Raw genomic sequence first — 25,798 nt, forward strand, 5'->3', positions numbered from 1 at the left:
CTACAAATGAAATGAAAGGCTAAATCATTTGGAGAATGCGAGCATCGATCTCGCTACCTCTCGCATGCGAAGCGAGCGCTCTACCATCTGAGCTAATTCCCCATTGATGAATAAAAACTTCAAAAAAATGGCATTGGGAGATGATTTACTAACATATTATAAGGTGTCTCTCTTTTAAAATGGTGTGAGTAGTTGGCATAATTAGCTAAGTCTGACTAAATATTTTTATATGTTGCATGACAAAAAACTATTTGTAACTGTGAAGGGTATATGCAAATAAAATGAAAGATTAAAACATTTGGACTTTGAAGGGTATCTACAAATGAAATGAAAGGATAAAACATTTGGAGAATGCGAGCATCGATCTCGCTACCTCTCGCATGCTAAACGCTCTACCATCTGAGCTAATTCCCCATTGATGAAAGACTAGTTCAAAAAATGGAATTGGGAGATCATTTTCTAACATATTATAAGGTGTCTCTCTTTTAAAATGGTGTGAGTAGTTGTCATAATTAGCTAAGTCTGACTAAATATTTTTATATGTTGCATGACAAAAAACTATTTGTAACTGTGAATACAAATAAAATGAAAGAATAAATCATTTGGACTTTGAAGGGTATCTACAAATGAAATGAAAGGATAAAACATTTTGAGAATGCGAGCATAGATCTCGCTACCTCTCGCAAGCTAAGCGAGCGCTCTACCATCTGAGCTAATTCCCCATTGATGAATGACAAGTTCAAAAAAAGGCATTGGGAGATGATTTACTAACATATTATAAGGTGTCTCTTTTAAAATGGTGTGAGTAGTTGTCATAATTAGCTTAGTCTGATTAAATATTTTTATATGTTGCATGACAAAAAACTATTTGTAACTGTGAAGGGTATATACAAATAAAATGAAAGATTAAAACATTTGGACTGTGAAGGGTATCTACAAATGAAATGAAAGGATAAAACATTTTGAGAATGCGAGCATAGATCTCGCTACCTCTCGCATGCTAAGCGAGCGCTCTACCATCTGAGCTAATTCCCCATTGATGAATGACAAGTTAAAAAAAAAGGCATTGGGAGATCATTTACTAACATATTATAAGGTGTCTCTCTTTTAAAATGGTGTGAGTAGTTGTCATAATTAGCTAAGTCTGATTAAATATTTTTATATGTTGCATGACAAAAAACTATTTGTAACTGTGAAGGGTATATACAAATAAAATGAAAGATTAAAACATTTGGACTGTGAAGGGTATCTACAAATGAAATGAAAGGATAAAACATTTTGAGAATGCGAGCATAGATCTCGCTACCTCTCGCATGCTAAGTGAGCGCTCTACCATCTGAGCTAATTCCCCATTGATGAATGACAAGTTCAAAAAAAGGCATTGGGAGATCATTTACTAACATATTATAAGGTGTCTCTTTTAAAATGGTGTGAGTAGTTGTCATAATTAGCTTAGTCTGATTAAATATTTTTATATGTTGCATGACAAAAAACTATTTGTAACTGTGAAGGGTATATACAAATAAAATGAAAGATTAAAACATTTGGACTGTGAAGGGTATCTACAAATGAAATGAAAGGATAAAACATTTTGAGAATGCGAGCATAGATCTCGCTACCTCTCGCATGCTAAGCGAGCGCACTACCATCTGAGCTAATTCCCCATTGATGAATAACAAGTTAAAAAAAAAGGCATTGGGAGATCATTTACTAACATATTATAAGGTGTCTCTCTTTTAAAATGGTGTGAGTAGTTGTCATAATTAGCTAAGTCTGACTAAATATTTTTATATGTTGCATGACAAAAAAACTATGTGTAACTGTGAAGGGTATACACAAATAAAATGAAAGATTAAAAAATTTGGACTGTGAAGGGTATCTACAAATGAAATGAAAGGCTAAATCATTTGGAGAATGCGAGCATCGATCTCGCTACCTCTCGCATGCTAAGCGAGCGCTCTACCATCTGAGCTAATTCCCCATTGATGAATAAAAACTTCAAAAAAATGGCATTGGGAGATGATTTACTAACATATTATAAGGTGTCTCTCTTTTAAAATGGTGTGAGTAGTTGGCATAATTAGCTAAGTCTGACTAAATATTTTTATATGTTGCATGACAAAAAACTATTTGTAACTGTGAAGGGTATATGCAAATAAAATGAAAGATTAAAACATTTGGACTTTGAAGGGTATCTACAAATGAAATGAAAGGATAAAACATTTGGAGAATGCGAGCATCGATCTCGCTACCTCTCGCATGCTAAACGCTCTACCATCTGAGCTAATTCCCCATTGATGAAAGACTAGTTCAAAAAATGGCATTGGGAGATCATTTTCTAACATATTATAAGGTGTCTCTCTTTTAAAATGGTGTGAGTAGTTGTCATAATTAGCTAAGTCTGACTAAATATTTTTATATGTTGCATGACAAAAAACTATTTGTAACTGTGAATACAAATAAAATGAAAGAATAAATCATTTGGACTTTGAAGGGTATCTACAAATGAAATGAAAGGATAAAAGATTTGGAGAATGCGAGCATCGATCTCGCTACCTCTCGCATGCTAAGCGAGCGCTCTTCCATCTGAGCTAATTCCCCATTGATGAATGACAAGTTCAAAAAAAGGCATTGGGAGATCATTTACTAACATATTATAAGGTGTCTCACTTTTAAAATGGTGTGAGTACTAGTCATAATTAGCTAAGTCTGACTAAATATTTTTATATGTTGCATGACAAAAAACTATTTGTAACTGTGAAGGGTATATACAAATAAAATGAAAGATTAAAACATTTGGACTGTGAAGGGTATCTACAAATGAAATGAAAGGATAAAACATTTGGAGAATGCGAGCATCGATCTCGCTACCTCTCGCATGCTAAGCGAGCGCTCTACCATCTGAGCTAATTCCCCATTGATGAATGACAACTTCAAAAAAATGGCATTGGGAGATGATTTACTAACATATTATAAGGTGTCTCTCTTTTAAAATGGTGTGAGTAGTTGGCATAATTAGCTATGTCTGACTAAATATTTTTATATGTTGCATGACAAAAAACTATTTGTAACTGTGAAGGGTATATACAAATAAAATGAAAGATTAAAACATTTGGACTTTGAAGGGTATCTACAAATGAAATGAAAGGATAAAACATTTGGAGAATGCGAGCATCGATCTCGCTACCTCTCGCATGCTAAGCGAGCGCTCTACCATCTGAGCTAAATCCCCATTGATGAATGACAAGTTCAAATAAAAGGCATTGGGAGATCATTTACTAACATAGTATAAGGTGTCTCTCTTTTAAAATGGTGTGAGTAGTTGTCATAATTAGCTAAGTCTGACTAAATATTTTTATATGTTGCATGACAAAAAAACTATGTGTAACTGTGAAGGGTATACACAAATAAAATGAAAGATTCAAAAATTTGGACTGTGAAGGGTATCTACAAATGAAATGAAAGGCTAAATCATTTGGAGAATGCGAGCATCGATCTCGCTACCTCTCGCATGCTAAGCGAGCGCTCTACCATCTGAGCTAATTCCCCATTGATGAATAAAAACTTCAAAAAAATGGCATTGGGAGATGATTTACTAACATATTATAAGGTGTCTCTCTTTTAAAATGGTGTGAGTAGTTGGCATAATTAGCTAAGTCTGACTAAATATTTTTATATGTTGCATGACAAAAAACTATTTGTAACTGTGAAGGGTATATGCAAATAAAATGAAAGATTAAAACATTTGGACTTTGAAGGGTATCTACAAATGAAATGAAAGGATAAAACATTTGGAGAATGCGAGCATCGATCTCGCTACCTCTCGCATGCTAAACGCTCTACCATCTGAGCTAATTCCCCATTGATGAAAGACTAGTTCAAAAAATGGCATTGGGAGATCATTTTCTAACATATTATAAGGTGTCTCTCTTTTAAAATGGTGTGAGTAGTTGTCATAATTAGCTAAGTCTGACTAAATATTTTTATATGTTGCATGACAAAAAACTATTTGTAACTGTGAATACAAATAAAATGAAAGAATAAATCATTTGGACTTTGAAGGGTATCTACAAATGAAATGAAAGGATAAAACATTTTGAGAATGCGAGCATAGATCTCGCTACCTCTCGCAAGCTAAGCGAGCGCTCTACCATCTGAGCTAATTCCCCATTGATGAATGACAAGTTCAAAAAAAGGCATTGGGAGATGATTTACTAACATATTATAAGGTGTCTCTTTTAAAATGGTGTGAGTAGTTGTCATAATTAGCTTAGTCTGATTAAATATTTTTATATGTTGCATGACAAAAAACTATTTGTAACTGTGAAGGGTATATACAAATAAAATGAAAGATTAAAACATTTGGACTGTGAAGGGTATCTACAAATGAAATGAAAGGATAAAACATTTTGAGAATGTGAGCATAGATCTCGCTACCTCTCGCATGCTAAGCGAGCGCTCTACCATCTGAGCTAATTCCCCATTGATGAATGACAAGTTCAAAAAAAAGGCATTGGGAGATCATTTACTAACATATTATAAGGTGTCTCTCTTTTAAAATGGTGTGAGTAGTTGTCATAATTAGCTAAGTCTGATTAAATATTTTTATATGTTGCATGACAAAAAACTATTTGTAACTGTGAAGGGTATATACAAATAAAATGAAAGATTAAAACATTTGGACTTTGAAGGGTATCTACAAATGAAATGAAAGGATAAAACATTTGGAGAATGCGAGCATCGATCTCGCTACCTCTCGCATGCTAAGCGAGCGCTCTACCATCTGAGCTAAATCCCCATTGATGAATGACAAGTTCAAATAAAAGGCATTGGGAGATCATTTACTAACATAGTATAAGGTGTCTCTCTTTTAAAATGGTGTGAGTAGTTGTCATAATTAGCTAAGTCTGACTAAATATTTTTATATGTTGCATGACAAAAAAACTATGTGTAACTGTGAAGGGTATACACAAATAAAATGAAAGATTCAAAAATTTGGACTGTGAAGGGTATCTACAAATGAAATGAAAGGCTAAATCATTTGGAGAATGCGAGCATCGATCTCGCTACCTCTCGCATGCTAAGCGAGCGCTCTACCATCTGAGCTAATTCCCCATTGATGAATAAAAACTTCAAAAAAATGGCATTGGGAGATCATTTACTAACATATTATAAGGTGTCTCTCTTTTAAAATGGTGTGAGTAGTTGTTGTGAGGTTATCAGATTCACTGTAAATCTGTAATTACTATATTTTATTAGGTGTAGTAATTAATGTACTATTTTAGTCCGTCGGTACCCTCTTGTTCTCCATATATGTCTATATACTCCCTATATGTGTGTGTAGTTCCAGATCATATATTATTAGGCTGTATAATCCCACCTCAAATGTAATGTCTGTATTTCCCAGGACTTTATTCATGTAAGCATTGTACCATTGGCAATCTCCCCAGGGGGGTTTACAATTCTTTGTAAACCTCTGGGCTCTAGCAGACTTTGTGGAACCGGCCACCACAGGGGGTGATCAAATTCCCCTACTATCAACAGGAGGGTTGTCCACAGGGGGTGACCACCACATAATGTAATCAGACTGTGTTTTATATCTTGGGTTGACTCTGCTATGCATATCTTGGCCACTTCCAGACTTTCTGGAACCGACCCCAGCAGGGGGCAGAAGCAGATGGGCAGCAGCAGTACCTGGGAGGGGGGATAAACCTGACTTGAATCCACCAATAGGGATTGAGTGCAAGCCCACTGATGGTATGGAGAAGCGTGGGAATTGGAAGTTTTTAAAATGACTCGCACACAAGCCAGGAAGAGAATTTGATGGACTGTCCTGGACTAAGAGGTTATGCTCTGTCTAGGTATCGTGTGGACTTATACAGTTATCTGCTATCACTGCTGTGTGGATAAGTGATAGTTTGCCCTGTGGAACTGATCTGGGACTGTGACTATACAAGGACTGTCTGTTTGGGCCTGCTACCTGAATATCTTTCTACTCTGCAATTTACCTTTGCCACTGTTTATTGTCTATTTGTGCGTGCTGTGGAAAATAAACCATTCTTCTGGTTTCATCTGCTCGGTGTCTGAGTGATTGAGGAACTCGTACCCTCACATTTGGCGGCAGCGACAGTGGGATCATTCAGACACCAACCATCGAGCACAGAAAGCACAGAGAACAGAGGATCAGACCATATGTAAGGAAACGGAAAATGCAATAAGGTGATGTTCAGCAAGTGAGCAGGTGTCAGTCCTGTGAAAGGGAAAATGTTTCCAAGGAAAGAAAATCGATGCCTCAAGACCCCTGTAGCAGAGGAGCTCAGGGATGGAGGTTCTTCAGTGTATCGGCAGGCTGGGAAGCCGGATCTGTTATTTATTGTCAGGAAAATGCAGTATATCTGGAAGTACTGGGAAGACGCTCAGCAGATGGTCAGCGGGTGGAGAGTATCCAGCATACAGGACAAAGTGTGTTACCTGGGGGATGCATTCCTGCACTGTAAAGGTGAGGCCACTTCTTGGAATCTGCTAGGAGAGCCAGAGTTTGTAGAATTTACAGAGGAAGTGATTGCTACAGTTACCCAGATGCTACAAAGAGGACAATATTCTGAGGCTGAAGGACAAGTCCAGAATAAATTGATGCCCCAGATAGAACCAGAGGAAAGGTCTAGAAGGGGGCTACTGCAATCTGGGCAGACAACCGAGGGGTCTGCCACAGAATTAATTGTTACCGCAAGAGAAGGGTCGTTGTCAGGGGGGCCCCTAACTGCCCTTGAAGAAATGAGTATGGAGGAGCTGATAGCAGAAGGTCAGCTGCGAGGTATACCCATCCAATCCTGCACTCGCGGGGAAATCCTTCAGCAGATCCTTCACGATCAGGGAGATCCTACAAATGCATTTGCTGATTATCGAGCCTGGATCCTCCATTTCGGTGCCCAGTTGAGTGTGTGGGAACAATTGCAGTGTCTGGAGGAGTGCTTCGTGGTGGCAGAGGAAGAGGCGATTGATCGGGGGCTCCTGGATACCCCAGCATGGCAAGATCAGTGTTGCAGGGGGCGTGATGAAAGGCACCGTTTGCAATTGCTTCTCCCCCATCCTAGGGAGGAGCTGCACTACTGCTTCCCTTTTGCTGAGGTGGGAGATGCAGAGCTATTATCCTGCTGCCAGGGGATCTATGAGGACTGCGTCCAAGAAGAGATCGCCGTGGTTAGAGGAGTATCCGACAACATCCAGGCCACCAGCCCACCAGTCACAGATGACGTCGTGTTTCGGGCTGCCCAGCATACTCAGCTGGGGAAGGAGGCTATCGCGGAGAAGGAGGTGTGCGCAGAAGTAGCTGCAGGTGAGCATCTGGCTTTTAAGGGGACAGAGCTGACACAGCCTGTCCTGCAGCCACCAGCGGAATTGTTTGTGATGGAGGGTCCCTCCTCAGCCCTGGACATTGAGACCAAATGCTGGACTGAAATGTGCCATGCCCCTAGTTTGGGTTTGGGGGAGGAAGGACATGACGGGGTGGTGGAAGTGCCAGGGCCAGAGCCCCTATATTGGCCTGCTGTTTGGCCCCTGTTCCTTGGGCAAGAGGGGGAGGTGGAAAGTGGTCCCTGCCCCATTGTGCCCGAGGCAAAAGTATTAGTAGGTTACAATGTTGCAGAGGGGGGGTACCCAGAATCCGAAGAAGAGGAATTGCTACAGCCCTTGTTAGTTCCAATGTATGACTTAGACTGTAATCATGCCCTTGCTGGTTCTGCAAACCAGCCGCCTTTTACAAGATGGGTTTGGTATGATGTCACCCTGTGGGACTCAGGTGGTATATCCAAACCCCAGATTCTCGGCTCTGCATCCCGCTATTCCAGGTTGTTATTGGTTCCTGAACAGCTGGGTACCGGGACTACAATAGTAGGGGAAGGAATGTGAGGTTATCAGATTCACTGTAAATCTGTAATTACTATATTTTATTAGGTGTAGTAATTAATGTACTATTTTAGTCCGTCGGTACCCTCTTGTTCTCCATATATGTCTATATACTCCCTATATGTGTGTGTAGTTCCAGATCATATATTATTAGGCTGTATAATCCCACCTCAAATGTAATGTCTGTATTTCCCAGGACTTTATTCATGTAAGCATTGTACCATTGGCAATCTCCCCAGGGGGGTTTACAATTCTTTGTAAACCTCTGGGCTCTAGCAGACTTTGTGGAACCGGCCACCACAGGGGGTGATCAAATTCCCCTACTATCAACAGGAGGGTTGTCCACAGGGGGTGACCACCACATAATGTAATCAGACTGTGTTTTATATCTTGGGTTGACTCTGCTATGCATATCTTGGCCACTTCCAGACTTTCTGGAACCGACCCCAGCAGGGGGCAGAAGCAGATGGGCAGCAGCAGTACCTGGGAGGGGGGATAAACCTGACTTGAATCCACCAATAGGGATTGAGTGCAAGCCCACTGATGGTATGGAGAAGCGTGGGAATTGGAAGTTTTTAAAATGACTCGCACACAAGCCAGGAAGAGAATTTGATGGACTGTCCTGGACTAAGAGGTTATGCTCTGTCTAGGTATCGTGTGGACTTATACAGTTATCTGCTATCACTGCTGTGTGGATAAGTGATAGTTTGCCCTGTGGAACTGATCTGGGACTGTGACTATACAAGGACTGTCTGTTTGGGCCTGCTACCTGAATATCTTTCTACTCTGCAATTTACCTTTGCCACTGTTTATTGTCTATTTGTGCGTGCTGTGGAAAATAAACCATTCTTCTGGTTTCATCTGCTCGGTGTCTGAGTGATTGAGGAACTCGTACCCTCACAGTTGTCATAATTAGCTAAGTCTGACTAAATATTTTTATATGTTGCATGACAAAAAAACTATGTGTAACTGTGCAGGGTATACACAAATAAAATGAAAGATCCAAAAATTTGGACTGTGAAGGGTATCTACAAATGAAATGAAAGGCTAAATCATTTGGAGAATGCGAGCATCGATCTCGCTACCTCTCGCATGCTAAGCGAGCGCTCTACCATCTGAGCTAATTCCCCATTGATGAATAAAAACTTCAAAAAAATGGCATTGGGAGATGATTTACTAACATATTATAAGGTGTCTCTCTTTTAAAATGGTGTGAGTAGTTGGCATAATTAGCTAAGTCTGATTAAATATTTGTATATGTTGCATGACAAAAAACTATTAGTAACTGTGAAGGGTATATACAAATAAAATGAAAGATTAAAACATTTGGACTTTGAAGGGTATCTACAAATGAAATGAAAGGATAAAACATTTGGAGAATGCGAGCATCGATCTCGCTACCTCTCGCATGCTAAGCGAGCACTCTACCATCTGAGCTAATTCCCCATTGATGAATGACAAGTTCAAATAAAAGGCATTGGGAGATCATTTACTAACATATTATAAGGTGTCTCTCTTTTAAAATGGTGTGAGTAGTTGTCATAATTAGCTAAGTCTGACTAAATATTTTTATATGTTGCATGACAAAAAAACTATGTGTAACTGTGAATTGTATACACAAATAAAATGAAAGATTCAAAAATTTGGACTGTGAAGGGTATCTACAAATGAAATGAAAGGCTAAATCATTAGGAGAATGCGAGCATCGATCTCGCTACCTCTCGCATGCTAAGCGAGCGCTCTACAATCTGAGCTAATTCCCCATTGATGAATGTCAAGTTCAAAAAAAGGCATTGGGAGATCATTTACTAACATATTATAAGGTGTCTCTCTTTTAAAATGGTGTGAGTACTTGTCATAATTAGCTAAGTCTGACTAAATATTTTTATATGTTGCATTACAAAAAACTATTTGTAACTGTGAAGGGTATATACAAATAAAATGAAAGATTAAAACTTTTAAACTGTAAAGGGTATCTACAAATGAAATGAAAGGATAAAACATTTGGAGAATGTGAGCATCGATCTCGCTAACTCTCGCATGCTAATCGAGCGCTTTACCATCTGAGCTAATTCCCCATTGATGAATGACAAGTTCAAAAAAAAGGCATTGGGAGATCATTTACTAACATACTATAAGGTGTCTCTCTTTTAAAATGGTGTGAGTAGTTGTCATAATTAGCTAAGTCTGACTAAATATTTTTATATGTTGCATGACAAAAAAACTATTTGTAACTGTGAAGGGTATATACAAATAAAATGAAAGATTAAAACATTTAGACTTTGAAGGGTATCTACAAATGAAATGAAAGGATAAAACATTTGGAGAATGCGAGCATCGATCTCGCTACCTCTCGCATGCTAAGCGAGCGCTCTACCATCTGAGCTAATTCCCCATTGATGAATGACTACTTCAAAAAAATGGCATTGGGAGATGATTTACTAACATATTATAAGGTGTCTCTCTTTTAAAATGGTGTGAGTAGTTGTCATAATTAGCTAAGTCTGACTAAATATTTTTATATGTTGCATGACAAAAAACTATTTGTAACTGTGAATACAAATAAAATGAAAGATTAAAACTTTTAAACTGTGAAGGGTATCTACAAATGAAATGAAAGGATAAAACATTTGGAGAATGTGAGCATCGATCTCGCTACCTCTCGCATGCTAAGCGAGCGCTCTAACATCTGAGATAATTCACATTGATGAATGACAGGTTTAAAAAAAGGCATTGGGAGATCATTTACTAACATATTATAAGGTGTCTCTTTTAAAATGGTGTGAGTAGTTGTCATAATTAGCTAAGTCTAAATAAATATTTTTATATGTTGCATGACAAAAAAACTATGTGTAACTGTGAAGGGTATACACAAATAAAATGAAAGATTCAAAAATTTGCACTGTGAAGGGTATCTACAAATGAAATGAAAGGATAAAACATTTGGAGAATGCGAGCATCGATCTCGCTACCTCTCGCATGCTAAGCGAGCGCTCTACCATCTGAGCTAATTCCCCATTGATGAATGACAAGTTCAAAAAAAGGCATTGGGAGATCATTTACTAACATATTATAAGGTGTCTCTCTTTTAAAATGGTGTGAGTACTAGTCATAATTAGCTAAGTCTGACTAAATATTTTTATATGTTGCATGACAAAAAACTATTTGTAACTGTGAAGGGTATATACAAATAAAATGAAAGATTAAAACATTTGGACTGTGAAGGGTATCTACAAGTGAAATGAAAGGATAAAACATTTGGAGAATGCGAGCATCGATCTCGCTACCTCTCGCATGCTAAGCGAACGCAATACCATCTGAGCTAAATCCCCATTGATGAATGACAACTTCAAAAAAATGGCATTGGGAGATGATTTACTAACATATTATAAGGTGTCTCTCTTTTAAAATGGTGTGAGTAGTTGGCATAATTAGCTAAGTCTGACTAAATATTTTTATATGTTGCATGACAAAAAACTATTTGTAACTGTGAAGGGTATATACAAATAAAATGAAAGATTAAAACATTTAGACTTTGAAGGGTATCTACAAATGAAATGAAAGGATAAAACATTTGGAGAATGCGAGCATCGATCTCGCTACCTCTCGCATGCTAAACGCTCTACCATCTGAGCTAATTCTCCATTGATGAAAGACTAGTTCAAAAAATGGCATTGGGAGATCATTTTCTAACATATTATAAGGTGTCTCTCTTTTAAAATGGTGTGAGTAGTTGTCATAATTAGCTAAGTCTGACTAAATATTTTTATATGTTGCATGACAAAAAAACTATGTGTAACTGTGAATTGTATACACAAATAAAATGAAAGATTCAAAAATTTGGACTGTGAAGGGTATCTACAAATGAAATGAAAGGATAAAACATTTGGAGAATGCGAGCATCGATCTCGCTACCTCTCGCATGCTAAGCGAGCACTCTACCATCTGAGCTAATTCCCCATTGATGAATGACAAGTTCAAATAAAAGGCATTGGGAGATCATTTACTAACATATTATAAGGTGTCTCTCTTTTAAAATGGTGTGAGTAGTTGTCATAATTAGCTAAGTCTGACTAAATATTTTTATATGTTGCATGACAAAAAAACTATGTGTAACTGTGAATTGTATACACAAATAAAATGAAAGATTCAAAAATTTGGACTGTGAAGGGTATCTACAAATGAAATGAAAGGCTAAATCATTAGGAGAATGCGAGCATCGATCTCGCTACCTCTCGCATGCTAAGCGAGCGCTCTACAATCTGAGCTAATTCCCCATTGATGAATGTCAAGTTCAAAAAAAGGCATTGGGAGATCATTTACTAACATATTATAAGGTGTCTCTCTTTTAAAATGGTGTGAGTACTTGTCATAATTAGCTAAGTCTGACTAAATATTTTTATATGTTGCATTACAAAAAACTATTTGTAACTGTGAAGGGTATATACAAATAAAATGAAAGATTAAAACTTTTAAACTGTAAAGGGTATCTACAAATGAAATGAAAGGATAAAACATTTGGAGAATGTGAGCATCGATCTCGCTAACTCTCGCATGCTAATCGAGCGCTTTACCATCTGAGCTAATTCCCCATTGATGAATGACAAGTTCAAAAAAAAGGCATTGGGAGATCATTTACTAACATACTATAAGGTGTCTCTCTTTTAAAATGGTGTGAGTAGTTGTCATAATTAGCTAAGTCTGACTAAATATTTTTATATGTTGCATGACAAAAAAACTATTTGTAACTGTGAAGGGTATATACAAATAAAATGAAAGATTAAAACATTTAGACTTTGAAGGGTATCTACAAATGAAATGAAAGGATAAAACATTTGGAGAATGCGAGCATCGATCTCGCTACCTCTCGCATGCTAAGCGAGCGCTCTACCATCTGAGCTAATTCCCCATTGATGAATGACTACTTCAAAAAAATGGCATTGGGAGATGATTTACTAACATATTATAAGGTGTCTCTCTTTTAAAATGGTGTGAGTAGTTGTCATAATTAGCTAAGTCTGACTAAATATTTTTATATGTTGCATGACAAAAAACTATTTGTAACTGTGAATACAAATAAAATGAAAGATTAAAACTTTTAAACTGTGAAGGGTATCTACAAATGAAATGAAAGGATAAAACATTTGGAGAATGTGAGCATCGATCTCGCTACCTCTCGCATGCTAAGCGAGCGCTCTAACATCTGAGATAATTCACATTGATGAATGACAGGTTTAAAAAAAGGCATTGGGAGATCATTTACTAACATATTATAAGGTGTCTCTTTTAAAATGGTGTGAGTAGTTGTCATAATTAGCTAAGTCTAAATAAATATTTTTATATGTTGCATGACAAAAAAACTATGTGTAACTGTGAAGGGTATACACAAATAAAATGAAAGATTCAAAAATTTGCACTGTGAAGGGTATCTACAAATGAAATGAAAGGATAAAACATTTGGAGAATGCGAGCATCGATCTCGCTACCTCTCGCATGCTAAGCGAGCGCTCTACCATCTGAGCTAATTCCCCATTGATGAATGACAAGTTCAAAAAAAGGCATTGGGAGATCATTTACTAACATATTATAAGGTGTCTCTCTTTTAAAATGGTGTGAGTACTAGTCATAATTAGCTAAGTCTGACTAAATATTTTTATATGTTGCATGACAAAAAACTATTTGTAACTGTGAAGGGTATATACAAATAAAATGAAAGATTAAAACATTTGGACTGTGAAGGGTATCTACAAGTGAAATGAAAGGATAAAACATTTGGAGAATGCGAGCATCGATCTCGCTACCTCTCGCATGCTAAGCGAACGCAATACCATCTGAGCTAAATCCCCATTGATGAATGACAACTTCAAAAAAATGGCATTGGGAGATGATTTACTAACATATTATAAGGTGTCTCTCTTTTAAAATGGTGTGAGTAGTTGGCATAATTAGCTAAGTCTGACTAAATATTTTTATATGTTGCATGACAAAAAACTATTTGTAACTGTGAAGGGTATATACAAATAAAATGAAAGATTAAAACATTTAGACTTTGAAGGGTATCTACAAATGAAATGAAAGGATAAAACATTTGGAGAATGCGAGCATCGATCTCGCTACCTCTCGCATGCTAAACGCTCTACCATCTGAGCTAATTCTCCATTGATGAAAGACTAGTTCAAAAAATGGCATTGGGAGATCATTTTCTAACATATTATAAGGTGTCTCTCTTTTAAAATGGTGTGAGTAGTTGGCATAATTAGCTAAGTCTGACTGGATATTTTTATATGTTGCATGACAAAAAACTATTTGTAACTGTGAATACAAATAAAATGAAAGATTAAAAGATTGGGACTGTGAAGGGTATCTACAAATTAAATGAAAGGCTAAATCATTTGGAGAATGCGAGCATCGATCTCGCTACCTCTCGCATGCTAAGTGAGCGCTCTACCATCTGAGCTAATTCCCCATTGATGAACGACAAGTTCAAATGAAAGGCATTGGGAGATCATTTACTAACATATTATAAGGTGTCTCTCTTTTAAAATGGTGTGAGTAGATGTCATAATTAGCTAAGTCTGACTAAATATTTTTATATGTTGCATGACAAAAAAAATATGTGTAGCTGTGAAGGGTATACACAAATAAAATGAAAGATTCAAAAATTTGGACTGTGAAGGGTATCTACAAATGAAATGAAAGGCTAAATCATTTGGAGAATGCGAGCATCGATCTCGCTACCTCTCGCATGCTAAGCGAGCGCTTTACCATCTGAGCTAATTCCCCATTGATGAACAAAAACTTCAAAAAATGGCATTGGGAGATGATTTACTAACATATTATAAGGTGTCTCTCTTTTAAAATGGTGTGAGTAGTTGGCATAATTAGCTAAGTCTGACTAAATATTTTTATATGTTGCATGACAAAAAACTATTTGTAACTGTGAAGGGTATATACAAATAAAGTGAAAGATTAAAACATTTGGACTTTGAAGGGTATCTACAAATGAAATGAAAGGATAAAACATTTGGAGAATGCGAGCATCGATCTCGCTACCTCTCGCATGCTAAACACTCTACCATCTAAGCTAATTCCCCATTGATGAAAGACTAGTTCAAAAAATGGCATTGGGAGATCATTTTCTAACATATTATAAGGTGTCTCTCTTTTAAAATGGTGTGAGTAGTTGTCATAATTAGCTAAGTCTGATTAAATATTTTTATATGTTGCATGACAAAAAACTATTTGTAACTGTGAAGGGTATATACAAATAAAATGAAAGATTAAAACATTTGGACTGTGAAGGGTATCTACAAATGAAATGAAAGGCTAAATCATTTGGAGAATGCGAGCATCGATCTCGCTACCTCTCGCATGCTAAGCGAGCGCTCTACCATCTGAGCTAATTCCCCATTGATGAATGACAACTTCAAAAAAAATGGCATTGGGAGATGATTTACTAACATATTATAAGGTGTCTCTCTTTTAAAATGGTGTGAGTAGTTGTCATAATTAGCTAAGTCTGACTAAATATTTTTATATGTTGCATGACAAAAAACTATTTGTAACTGTGAAGGGTATATATAAATAAAATGAAAGATTAAAACATTTGGACTTTGAAGGGTATCTACAAATGAAATGAAAGGATAAAACATTTGGAGAATGGGAGCATCGTTCTCGCTACCTCTCGCATGCTAAGCGAGCGCTCTACCATCTGAGCTAATTCCCCATTGATGAATGACTTCTTTAAAAAAATGGCATTGGGAGATGATTTACTAACATATTATAAGGTGTATCTCCTTTAAAATGGTGTGAGTAGTTGGCATAATTAGCTAAGTCTGACTGAATATTTTTATATGTTGCATGACAAAAAACTATTTGTAACTGTGAATACAAATAAAATGAAAGATTAAAAGATTTGGACTGTGAAGGGTATCTACAAATGAAATGAAAGGCTAAATCATTTGGAGAATGCAAGCATCGATCTCGCTACCTCTCGCATGCTAAGTGAGCGCTCTACCGTCTGAGCTAATTCCCCATTGATGAATGACAACTTCAAAAAAAATGGCATTGGGAGATGATTTACTAACATATTATAAGGTGTCTCTCTTTTAAAATGGTGTGAGTAGTTGTCATAATTAGCTAAGTCTGACTAAATATTTTTATATGTTGCATGACAAAAAACTATTTGTAACTGTGAAGGGTATATACAAATAAAATTATAGATTAAAACATTTGGACTGTGAAGGGTATCTACAAATGAAATGAAAGGATAAAACATTTGGAGAATGCGAGCATCGATCTCGCTACCTCTCGCATGCTAAGCGAGCGCTCTAACATCTGAGCTAATTCACATTGATGAATGACAAGTTTAAAAAAAGGCATTGGGAGATCATTTACTAACATATTATAAGGTGTCTCTTTTAAAATGGTGTGAGTAGTTGTCATAATTAGCTAAGTCTAAATAAATATTTTTATATGTTGCATGACAAAAAAACTATGTGTAACTGTGAAGGGTATACACAAATAAAATGAAAGATTTAAAAATTTGCACTGTGAAGGGTATCTACAAATGAAATGAAAGGATAAAACATTTGGAGAATGCGAGCATCGATCTCGCTACCTCTCGCATGCTAAGCGAGCGCTCTACCATCTGAGCTAATTCCCCATTGATGAATGACAAGTTCAAAAAAAGGCATTGGGAGATCATTTACTAACATATTATAAGGTGTCTCTCTTTTAAAATGGTGTGAGTACTAGTCATAATTAGCTAAGTCTGACTAAATATTTTTATATGTTGCATGACAAAAAACTATTTGTAACTGTGAAGGGTATATACAAATAAAATGAAAGATTAAAACATTTGGACTGTTAAGGGTATCTACAAGTGAAATGAAAGGATAAAACATTTGGAGAATGCGAGCATCGATCTCGCTACCTCTCGCATGCTAAGCGAATGCTCTACCATCTGAGCTAAATCCCCATTGATGAATGACAACTTCAAAAAAATGGCATTGGGAGATGATTTACTAACATATTATAAGGTGTCTCTCTTTTAAAATGGTGTGAGTAGTTGGCATAATTAGCTAAGTCTGACTAAATATTTTTATATGTTGCATGACAAAAAACTATTTGTAACTGTGAAGGGTATATACAAATAAAATGAAAGATTAAAACATTTAGACTTTGAAGGGTATCTACAAATGAAATGAAAGGATAAAACATTTGGAGAATGCGAGCATCGATCTCGCTACCTCTCGCATGCTAAACGCTCTACCATCTGAGCTAATTCTCCATTGATGAAAGACTAGTTCAAAAAATGGCATTGGGAGATCATTTCCTAACATATTATAAGGTGTCTCTCTTTTAAAATGGTGTGAGTAGTTGTCATAATTAGCTAAGTCTGATTAAATATTTTTATATGTTGCATGACAAAAAACTATTTGTAACTGTGAAGGGTATATACAAATAAAATGTAAGATTAAAACATTTGGACTTTGAAGGGTATCTACAAATGAAATGAAAGGATAAAACATTTGGAGAATGCGAGCATCGATCTCGCTACCTCTCGCATGCTAAGCGAGCACTCTACCATCTGAGCTAATTCCCCATTGATGAATGACTACTTCAAAAAAAAGGCATTGGGAGATCATTTACTAACATATTATAAGGTGTCTCTCTTTTAAAATGGTGTGAGTAGTTGTCATAATTAGCTAAGTCTGATTAAATATTTTTATATGTTGCATGACAAAAAACTATTTGTAACTGTGAAGGGTATATACAAATAAAATGAAAGGATAAAACATTTTGAGAATGCGAGCATAGATCTCGCTACCTCTCGCATGCTAAGCGAGCGCTCTACCATCTGAGCTAATTCCCCATTGATGAATGACAAGTTCAAAAAAAGGCATTGGGAGATCATTTACTAACATATTATAAGGTGTCTCTTTTAAAATGGTGTGAGTAGTTGTCATAATTAGCTTAGTCTGATTAAATATTTTTATATGTTGCATGACAAAAAACTATTTGTAACTGTGAAGGGTATATACAAATAAAATGAAAGATTAAAACATTTGGACTGTGAAGGGTATCTACAAATGAAATGAAAGGATAAAACATTTTGAGAATGCGAGCATAGATCTCGCTACCTCTCGCATGCTAAGCGAGCGCTCTACCATCTGAGCTAATTCCCCATTGATGAATAACAAGTTAAAAAAAAAGGCATTGGGAGATCATTTACTAACATATTATAAGGTGTCTCTCTTTTAAAATGGTGTGAGTAGTTGTCATAATTAGCTAAGTCTGATTAAATATTTTTATATGTTGCATGACAAAAAACTATTTGTAACTGTGAAGGGTATATACAAATAAAATGAAAGGATAAAACATTTTGAGAATGCGAGCATAGATCTCGCTACCTCTCGCATGCTAAGCGAGCGCTCTACCATCTGAGCTAATTCCCCATTGATGAATGACAAGTTCAAAAAAAGGCATTGGGAGATCATTTACTAACATATTATAAGGTGTCTCTTTTAAAATGGTGTGAGTAGTTGTCATATTAGCTAAGTCTGACTAAATATTTTTATATGTTGCATGACAAAAAACTATTTGTAACTGTGAAGGGTAAATACAAATAAAATGAAATATTAAAACATTTGGACTGTGAAGGGTATCTACAAATGAAATGAAAGGCTAAATCATTTGGAGAATGCGAGCATCGATCTCGCTACCTCTCGCATGCTAAGCGAGCGCTCTACCATCTGAGCTAATTCCCCATTGATGAAAGACTAGTTCAAAAAATAGCATTGGGAGATCATTTTCTAACATATTATAAGGTGTCTCTCTTTTAAAATGGTGTGAGTAGTTGTCATAATTAGCTAAGTCTGACTAAATATTTTTATATGTTGCATGACAAAAAAACTATGTGTAACTGTGAAGGGTATACACAAATAAAATGAAAGATTAAAAAATTTGGACTGTGAAGGGTATCTACAAATGAAATGAAAGGCTAAATCATTTGGAGAATGCGAGCATCGATCTCGCTACCTCTCGCATGCTAAGCGAGCGCTCTACCATCTGAGCTAATTCCCCATTGATGAATAAAAACTTCAAAAAAATGGCATTGGGAGATGATTTACTAACATATTATAAGGTGTCTCTCTTTTAAAATGGTGTGAGTAGTTGGCATAATTAGCTAAGTCTGACTAAATATTTTTATATGTTGCATGACAAAAAACTATTTGTAACTGTGAAGGGTATATGCAAATAAAATGAAAGATTAAAACATTTGGACTTTGAAGGGTATCTACAAATGAAATGAAAGGATAAAACATTTGGAGAATGCGAGCATCGATCTCGCTACCTCTCGCATGCTAAACGCTCTACCATCTGAGCTAATTCCCCATTGATGAAAGACTAGTTCAAAAAATGGCATTGGGAGATCATTTTCTAACATATTATAAGGTGTCTCTCTTTTAAAATGGTGTGAGTAGTTGTCATAATTAGCTAAGTCTGACTAAATATTTTTATATGTTGCATGACAAAAAACTATTTGTAACTGTGAATACAAATAAAATGAAAGAATAAATCATTTGGACTTTGAAGGGTATCTACAAATGAAATGAAAGGATAAAAGATTTGGAGAATGCGAGCATCGATCTCGCTACCTCTCGCATGCTAAGCGAGCGCTCTTCCATCTGAGCTAATTCCCCATTGATGAATGACAAGTTCAAAAAAAGGCATTGGGAGATCATTTACTAACATATTATAAGGTGTCTCTCTTTTAAAATGGTGTGAGTACTAGTCATAATTAGCTAAGTCTGACTAAATATTTTTATATGTTGCATGACAAAAAACTATTTGTAACTGTGAAGGGTATATACAAATAAAATGAAAGATTAAAACATTTGGACTGTGAAGGGTATCTACAAATGAAATGAAAGGATAAAACATTTGGAGAATGCGAGCATCGATCTCGCTACCTCTCGCATGCTAAGCGAGCGCTCTACCATCTGAGCTAATTCCCCATTGATGAATGACAACTTCAAAAAAATGGCATTGGGAGATGATTTACTAACATATTATAAGGTGTCTCTCTTTTAAAATGGTGTGAGTAGTTGGCATAATTAGCTAAGTCTGACTAAATATTTTTATATGTTGCATGACAAAAAACTATTTGTAACTGTGAAGGGTATATACAAATAAAATGAAAGATTAAAACATTTGGACTTTGAAGGGTATCTACAAATGAAATGAAAGGATAAAACATTTGGAGAATGCGAGCATCGATCTCGCTACCTCTCGCATGCTAAGCGAGCGCTCTACCATCTGAGCTAAATCCCCATTGATGAATGACAAGTTCAAATAAAAGGCATTGGGAGATCATTTACTAACATAGTATAAGGTGTCTCTCTTTTAAAATGGTGTGAGTAGTTGTCATAATTAGCTAAGTCTGACTAAATATTTTTATATGTTGCATGACAAAAAAACTATGTGTAACTGTGAAGGGTATACACAAATAAAATGAAAGATTCAAAAATTTGGACTGTGAAGGGTATCTACAAATGAAATGAAAGCCTAAATTATTTGGAGAATGCGAGCATCGATCTCGCTACCTCTCGCATGCTAAGCGAGCGCTCTACCATCTGAGCTAATTCCCCATTGATGAATAAAAACTTCAAAAAAATGGCATTGGGAGATCATTTACTAACATATTATAAGGTGTCTCTCTTTTAAAATGGTGTGAGTAGTTGTCATAATTAGCTAAGTCTGACTAAATATTTTTATATGTTGCATGACAAAAAAACTATGTGTAACTGTGCAGGGTATACACAAATAAAATGAAAGATCCAAAAATTTGGACTGTGAAGGGTATCTACAAATGAAATGAAAGGCTAAATCATTTGGAGAATGCGAGCATCGATCTCGCTACCTCTCGCATGCTAAGCGAGCGCTCTACCATCTGAGCTAATTCCCCATTGATGAATAAAAACTTCAAAAAAATGGCATTGGGAGATGATTTACTAACATATTATAAGGTGTCTCTCTTTTAAAATGGTGTGAGTAGTTGTCATAATTAGCTAAGTCTGACTAAATATTTTTATATGTTGCATGACAAAAAAACTATGTGTAACTGTGAATTGTATACACAAATAAAATGAAAGATTCAAAAATTTGGACTGTGAAGGGTATCTACAAATGAAATGAAAGGCTAAATCATTAGGAGAATGCGAGCATCGATCTCGCTACCTCTCGCATGCTAAGCGAGCGCTCTACAATCTGAGCTAATTCCCCATTGATGAATGTCAAGTTCAAAAAAAGGCATTGGGAGATCATTTACTAACATATTATAAGGTGTCTCTCTTTTAAAATGGTGTGAGTACTTGTCATAATTAGCTAAGTCTGACTAAATATTTTTATATGTTGCATTACAAAAAACTATTTGTAACTGTGAAGGGTATATACAAATAAAATGAAAGATTAAAACTTTTAAACTGTAAAGGGTATCTACAAATGAAATGAAAGGATAAAACATTTGGAGAATGTGAGCATCGATCTAGCTAACTCTCGCATGCTAATCGAGCGCTTTACCATCTGAGCTAATTCCCCATTGATGAATGACAAGTTCAAAAAAAAGGCATTGGGAGATCATTTACTAACATACTATAAGGTGTCTCTCTTTTAAAATGGTGTGAGTAGTTGTCATAATTAGCTAAGTCTGACTAAATATTTTTATATGTTGCATGACAAAAAAACTATTTGTAACTGTGAAGGGTATATACAAATAAAATGAAAGATTAAAACATTTAGACTTTGAAGGGTATCTACAAATGAAATGAAAGGATAAAACATTTGGAGAATGCGAGCATCGATCTCGCTACCTCTCGCATGCTAAGCGAGCGCTCTACCATCTGAGCTAATTCCCCATTGATGAATGACTACTTCAAAAAAATGGCATTGGGAGATGATTTACTAACATATTATAAGGTGTCTCTCTTTTAAAATGGTGTGAGTAGTTGTCATAATTAGCTAAGTCTGACTAAATATTTTTATATGTTGCATGACAAAAAACTATTTGTAACTGTGAATACAAATAAAATGAAAGATTAAAACTTTTAAACTGTGAAGGGTATCTACAAATGAAATGAAAGGATAAAACATTTGGAGAATGTGAGCATCGATCTCGCTACCTCTCGCATGCTAAGCGAGCGCTCTAACATCTGAGCTAATTCACATTGATGAATGACAAGTTTAAAAAAAGGCATTGGGAGATCATTTACTAACATATTATAAGGTGTCTCTTTTAAAATGGTGTGAGTAGTTGTCATAATTAGCTAAGTCTAAATAAATATTTTTATATGTTGCATGACAAAAAAACTATGTGTAACTGTGAAGGGTATACACAAATAAAATGAAAGATTCAAAAATTTGCACTGTGAAGGGTATCTACAAATGAAATGAAAGGATAAAACATTTGGAGAATGCGAGCATCGATCTCGCTACCTCTCGCATGCTAAGCGAGCGCTCTACCATCTGAGCTAATTCCCCATTGATGAATGACAAGTTCAAAAAAAGGCATTGGGAGATCATTTACTAACATATTATAAGGTGTCTCTCTTTTAAAATGGTGTGAGTACTAGTCATAATTAGCTAAGTCTGACTAAATATTTTTATATGTTGCATGACAAAAAACTATTTGTAACTGTGAAGGGTATATACAAATAAAATGAAAGATTAAAACATTTGGACTGTGAAGGGTATCTACAAGTGAAATGAAAGGATAAAACATTTGGAGAATGCGAGCATCGATCTCGCTACCTCTCGCATGCTAAGCGAACGCTCTACCATCTGAGCTAAATCCCCATTGATGAATGACAACTTCAAAAAAATGGCATTGGGAGATGATTTACTAACATATTATAAGGTGTCTCTCTTTTAAAATGGTGTGAGTAGTTGGCATAATTAGCTAAGTCTGACTAAATATTTTTATATGTTGCATGACAAAAAACTATTTGTAACTGTGAAGGGTATATACAAATAAAATGAAAGATTAAAACATTTAGACTTTGAAGGGTATCTACAAATGAAATGAAAGGATAAAACATTTGGAGAATGCGAGCATCGATCTCGCTACCTCTCGCATGCTAAACGCTCTACCATCTGAGCTAATTCTCCATTGATGAAAGACTAGTTCAAAAAATGGCATTGGGAGATCATTTCCTAACATATTATAAGGTGTCTCTCTTTTAAAATGGTGTGAGTAGTTGTCATAATTAGCTAAGTCTGATTAAATATTTTTATATGTTGCATGACAAAAAACTATTTGTAACTGTGAAGGGTATATACAAATAAAATGAAAGATTAAAACATTTGGACTGTGAAGGGTATCTACAAATGAAATGAAAGGCTAAATCATTTGGAGAATGCGAGCATCGATCTCACTACCTCTCGCATGCTAAGCGAGCGCTCTACCATCTGAGCTAATTCCCCATTTATGAATAACAGCTTCAAAAAAATGGCATTGGGAGATGATTTACTAACATATTATAAGGTGTCTCTCTTTTAAAATGGTGTGAGTAGTTGTCATAATTAGCTAAGTCTGATTAAATATTTTTATATGTTGCATGACAAAAAACTATTTGTAACTGTGAAGGGTATATACAAATAAAATGTAAGATTAAAACATTTGGACTTTGAAGGGTATCTACAAATGAAATGAAAGGATAAAACATTTGGAGAATGCGAGCATCGATCTCGCTACCTCTCGCATGCTAAGCGAGCACTCTACCATCTGAGCTAATTCCCCATTGATGAATGACTACTTCAAAAAAATGGCATTGGGAGATGATTTACTAACATATTATGAGGTGTCTCTCCTTTAAAATGGTGTGAGTAGTTGGCATAATTAGCTAAGTCTGACTAAATATTTTTATATGTTGCATGACAAAAAACTATTTGTAACTGTGAAGGGTATATACAAATAAAGTGAAAGATTAAAACATTTGGACTTTGAAGGGTATCTACAAATTAAATGAAAGGATAAAACATTTGGAGAATGCGAGCATCGATCTCGCTACCTCTCGCATGCTAAACGCTCTACCATCTGAGCTAATTCCCCATTGATGAAAGACTAGTTCAAAAAATGGCATTGGGAGATCATTTTCTAACATATTATAAGGTGTCTCTCTTTTAAAATGGTGTGAGTAGTTGTCATAATTAGCTAAGTCTGATTAAATATTTTTATATGTTGCATGACAAAAAACTATTTGTAACTGTGAAGGGTATATACAAATAAAATGAAAGATTAAAACATTGGGACTGTGAAGGGTATCTACAAATGAAATGAAAGGCTAAATCATTTGGAGAATGCGAGCATCGATCTCGCTACCTCTCGCATGCTAAGCGAGCGCTCTACCATCTGAGCTAATTCCCCATTGATGAATGACAACTTCAAAAAAAATGGCATTGGGAGATGATTTACTAACATATTATAAGGTGTCTCTCTTTTAAAATGGTGTGAGTAGTTGTCATAATTAGCTAAGTCTGACTAAATATTTTTATATGTTGCATGACAAAAAACTATTTGTAACTGTGAAGGGTATATACAAATAAAATGAAAGATTAAAACATTTGGACTTTGAAGGGTATCTACAAATGAAATGAAAGGATAAAACATTTGGAGAATGGGAGCATCGTTCTCGCTACTTCTCGCATGCTAAGCGAGCGCTCTACCATCTGAGCTAATTCCCCATTGATGAATGACTTCTTTAAAAAAATGGCATTGGGAGATGATTTACTAACATATTATAAGGTGTATCTCCTTTAAAATGGTGTGAGTAGTTGGCATAATTAGCTAAGTCTGACTGAATATTTTTATATGTTGCATGACAAAAAACTATTTGTAACTGTGAATACAAATAAAATGAAAGATTAAAAGATTTGGACTGTGAAGGGTATCTACAAATGAAATGAAAGGCTAAATCATTTGGAGAATGCAAGCATCGATCTCGCTACCTCTCGCATGCTAAGTGAGCGCTCTACCGTCTGAGCTAATTCCCCATTGATGAATGACAACTTCAAAAAAAATGGCATTGGGAGATGATTTACTAACATATTATAAGGTGTCTCTCTTTTAAAATGGTGTGAGTAGTTGTCATAATTAGCTAAGTCTGACTAAATATTTTTATATGTTGCATGCCAAAAAACTATTTGTAACTGTGAAGGGTATATACAAATAAAATGATAGATTAAAACATTTGGACTGTGAAGGGTATCTACAAATGAAATGAAAGGATAAAACATTTGGAGAATGCGAGCATCGATCTCGCTACCTCTCGCATGCTAAGCGAGCGCTCTAACATCTGAGCTAATTCACATTGATGAATGACAAGTTTAAAAAAAGGCATTGGGAGATCATTTACTAACATATTATAAGGTGTCTCTTTTAAAATGGTGTGAGTAGTTGTCATAATTAGCTAAGTCTAAATAAATATTTTTATATGTTGCATGACAAAAAAACTATGTGTAACTGTGAAGGGTATACACAAATAAAATGAAAGATTTAAAAATTTGCACTGTGAAGGGTATCTACAAATGAAATGAAAGGATAAAACATTTGGAGAATGCGAGCATCGATCTCGCTACCTCTCGCATGCTAAGCGAGCGCTCTACCATCTGAGCTAATTCCCCATTGATGAATGACAAGTTCAAAAAAAGGCATTGGGAGATCATTTACTAACATATTATAAGGTGTCTCTCTTTTAAAATGGTGTGAGTACTAGTCATAATTAGCTAAGTCTGACTAAATATTTTTATATGTTGCATGACAAAAAACTATTTGTAACTGTGAAGGGTATATACAAATAAAATGAAAGATTAAAACATTTGGACTGTGAAG

The 25,798-nt window shown here is 35.6% G+C and overlaps 28 non-coding genes across 28 annotated transcripts; all 28 read right to left on the reverse strand.

Moving 5' to 3' along the window:
• Nucleotides 1–29: 29 nt before the first annotated feature.
• Nucleotides 30–102, reverse strand: TRNAA-CGC (transfer RNA alanine (anticodon CGC)). The gene has a single exon. It is a non-coding gene; the product is annotated as a tRNA-Ala (tRNA).
• Nucleotides 103–1,908: 1,806 nt separating this feature from the next.
• On the reverse strand, nt 1,909–1,981 carry TRNAA-AGC (transfer RNA alanine (anticodon AGC)). The gene has a single exon. It is a non-coding gene; the product is annotated as a tRNA-Ala (tRNA).
• Nucleotides 1,982–2,843: 862 nt separating this feature from the next.
• On the reverse strand, nt 2,844–2,916 carry TRNAA-AGC (transfer RNA alanine (anticodon AGC)). Its single transcript has one exon. It is a non-coding gene; the product is annotated as a tRNA-Ala (tRNA).
• A 243-nt stretch (nt 2,917–3,159) lies between these two features.
• On the reverse strand, nt 3,160–3,232 carry TRNAA-AGC (transfer RNA alanine (anticodon AGC)). Its single transcript has one exon. It is a non-coding gene; the product is annotated as a tRNA-Ala (tRNA).
• Nucleotides 3,233–3,476: 244 nt separating this feature from the next.
• TRNAA-AGC (transfer RNA alanine (anticodon AGC)) lies at nt 3,477–3,549 on the reverse strand. The gene has a single exon. It is a non-coding gene; the product is annotated as a tRNA-Ala (tRNA).
• A 1,176-nt stretch (nt 3,550–4,725) lies between these two features.
• On the reverse strand, nt 4,726–4,798 carry TRNAA-AGC (transfer RNA alanine (anticodon AGC)). Its single transcript has one exon. It is a non-coding gene; the product is annotated as a tRNA-Ala (tRNA).
• Nucleotides 4,799–5,042: 244 nt separating this feature from the next.
• Nucleotides 5,043–5,115, reverse strand: TRNAA-AGC (transfer RNA alanine (anticodon AGC)). The gene has a single exon. It is a non-coding gene; the product is annotated as a tRNA-Ala (tRNA).
• Nucleotides 5,116–8,962: 3,847 nt separating this feature from the next.
• On the reverse strand, nt 8,963–9,035 carry TRNAA-AGC (transfer RNA alanine (anticodon AGC)). The gene has a single exon. It is a non-coding gene; the product is annotated as a tRNA-Ala (tRNA).
• A 243-nt stretch (nt 9,036–9,278) lies between these two features.
• TRNAA-AGC (transfer RNA alanine (anticodon AGC)) lies at nt 9,279–9,351 on the reverse strand. Its single transcript has one exon. It is a non-coding gene; the product is annotated as a tRNA-Ala (tRNA).
• Nucleotides 9,352–10,227: 876 nt separating this feature from the next.
• TRNAA-AGC (transfer RNA alanine (anticodon AGC)) lies at nt 10,228–10,300 on the reverse strand. Its single transcript has one exon. It is a non-coding gene; the product is annotated as a tRNA-Ala (tRNA).
• Nucleotides 10,301–10,849: 549 nt separating this feature from the next.
• On the reverse strand, nt 10,850–10,922 carry TRNAA-AGC (transfer RNA alanine (anticodon AGC)). The gene has a single exon. It is a non-coding gene; the product is annotated as a tRNA-Ala (tRNA).
• An 870-nt stretch (nt 10,923–11,792) lies between these two features.
• On the reverse strand, nt 11,793–11,865 carry TRNAA-AGC (transfer RNA alanine (anticodon AGC)). Its single transcript has one exon. It is a non-coding gene; the product is annotated as a tRNA-Ala (tRNA).
• Nucleotides 11,866–12,741: 876 nt separating this feature from the next.
• TRNAA-AGC (transfer RNA alanine (anticodon AGC)) lies at nt 12,742–12,814 on the reverse strand. The gene has a single exon. It is a non-coding gene; the product is annotated as a tRNA-Ala (tRNA).
• Nucleotides 12,815–13,363: 549 nt separating this feature from the next.
• Nucleotides 13,364–13,436, reverse strand: TRNAA-AGC (transfer RNA alanine (anticodon AGC)). The gene has a single exon. It is a non-coding gene; the product is annotated as a tRNA-Ala (tRNA).
• A 1,805-nt stretch (nt 13,437–15,241) lies between these two features.
• TRNAA-AGC (transfer RNA alanine (anticodon AGC)) lies at nt 15,242–15,314 on the reverse strand. The gene has a single exon. It is a non-coding gene; the product is annotated as a tRNA-Ala (tRNA).
• Nucleotides 15,315–16,497: 1,183 nt separating this feature from the next.
• TRNAA-AGC (transfer RNA alanine (anticodon AGC)) lies at nt 16,498–16,570 on the reverse strand. The gene has a single exon. It is a non-coding gene; the product is annotated as a tRNA-Ala (tRNA).
• Nucleotides 16,571–17,439: 869 nt separating this feature from the next.
• On the reverse strand, nt 17,440–17,512 carry TRNAA-AGC (transfer RNA alanine (anticodon AGC)). Its single transcript has one exon. It is a non-coding gene; the product is annotated as a tRNA-Ala (tRNA).
• A 1,092-nt stretch (nt 17,513–18,604) lies between these two features.
• On the reverse strand, nt 18,605–18,677 carry TRNAA-AGC (transfer RNA alanine (anticodon AGC)). Its single transcript has one exon. It is a non-coding gene; the product is annotated as a tRNA-Ala (tRNA).
• Nucleotides 18,678–18,920: 243 nt separating this feature from the next.
• On the reverse strand, nt 18,921–18,993 carry TRNAA-AGC (transfer RNA alanine (anticodon AGC)). Its single transcript has one exon. It is a non-coding gene; the product is annotated as a tRNA-Ala (tRNA).
• Nucleotides 18,994–19,855: 862 nt separating this feature from the next.
• Nucleotides 19,856–19,928, reverse strand: TRNAA-AGC (transfer RNA alanine (anticodon AGC)). Its single transcript has one exon. It is a non-coding gene; the product is annotated as a tRNA-Ala (tRNA).
• A 243-nt stretch (nt 19,929–20,171) lies between these two features.
• On the reverse strand, nt 20,172–20,244 carry TRNAA-AGC (transfer RNA alanine (anticodon AGC)). The gene has a single exon. It is a non-coding gene; the product is annotated as a tRNA-Ala (tRNA).
• Nucleotides 20,245–20,488: 244 nt separating this feature from the next.
• Nucleotides 20,489–20,561, reverse strand: TRNAA-AGC (transfer RNA alanine (anticodon AGC)). Its single transcript has one exon. It is a non-coding gene; the product is annotated as a tRNA-Ala (tRNA).
• A 244-nt stretch (nt 20,562–20,805) lies between these two features.
• On the reverse strand, nt 20,806–20,878 carry TRNAA-AGC (transfer RNA alanine (anticodon AGC)). Its single transcript has one exon. It is a non-coding gene; the product is annotated as a tRNA-Ala (tRNA).
• An 876-nt stretch (nt 20,879–21,754) lies between these two features.
• On the reverse strand, nt 21,755–21,827 carry TRNAA-AGC (transfer RNA alanine (anticodon AGC)). The gene has a single exon. It is a non-coding gene; the product is annotated as a tRNA-Ala (tRNA).
• A 549-nt stretch (nt 21,828–22,376) lies between these two features.
• On the reverse strand, nt 22,377–22,449 carry TRNAA-AGC (transfer RNA alanine (anticodon AGC)). Its single transcript has one exon. It is a non-coding gene; the product is annotated as a tRNA-Ala (tRNA).
• Nucleotides 22,450–23,634: 1,185 nt separating this feature from the next.
• On the reverse strand, nt 23,635–23,707 carry TRNAA-AGC (transfer RNA alanine (anticodon AGC)). The gene has a single exon. It is a non-coding gene; the product is annotated as a tRNA-Ala (tRNA).
• Nucleotides 23,708–24,261: 554 nt separating this feature from the next.
• Nucleotides 24,262–24,334, reverse strand: TRNAA-AGC (transfer RNA alanine (anticodon AGC)). Its single transcript has one exon. It is a non-coding gene; the product is annotated as a tRNA-Ala (tRNA).
• Nucleotides 24,335–25,517: 1,183 nt separating this feature from the next.
• Nucleotides 25,518–25,590, reverse strand: TRNAA-AGC (transfer RNA alanine (anticodon AGC)). The gene has a single exon. It is a non-coding gene; the product is annotated as a tRNA-Ala (tRNA).
• Nucleotides 25,591–25,798: the final 208 nt, after the last annotated feature.

Source organism: Crinia signifera, chromosome 3 (genome assembly GCF_055691185.1).
Source record: "Crinia signifera chromosome 3, ASM5569118v1, whole genome shotgun sequence".
Taxonomy (NCBI): Eukaryota; Metazoa; Chordata; class Amphibia; order Anura; family Myobatrachidae; genus Crinia; species Crinia signifera.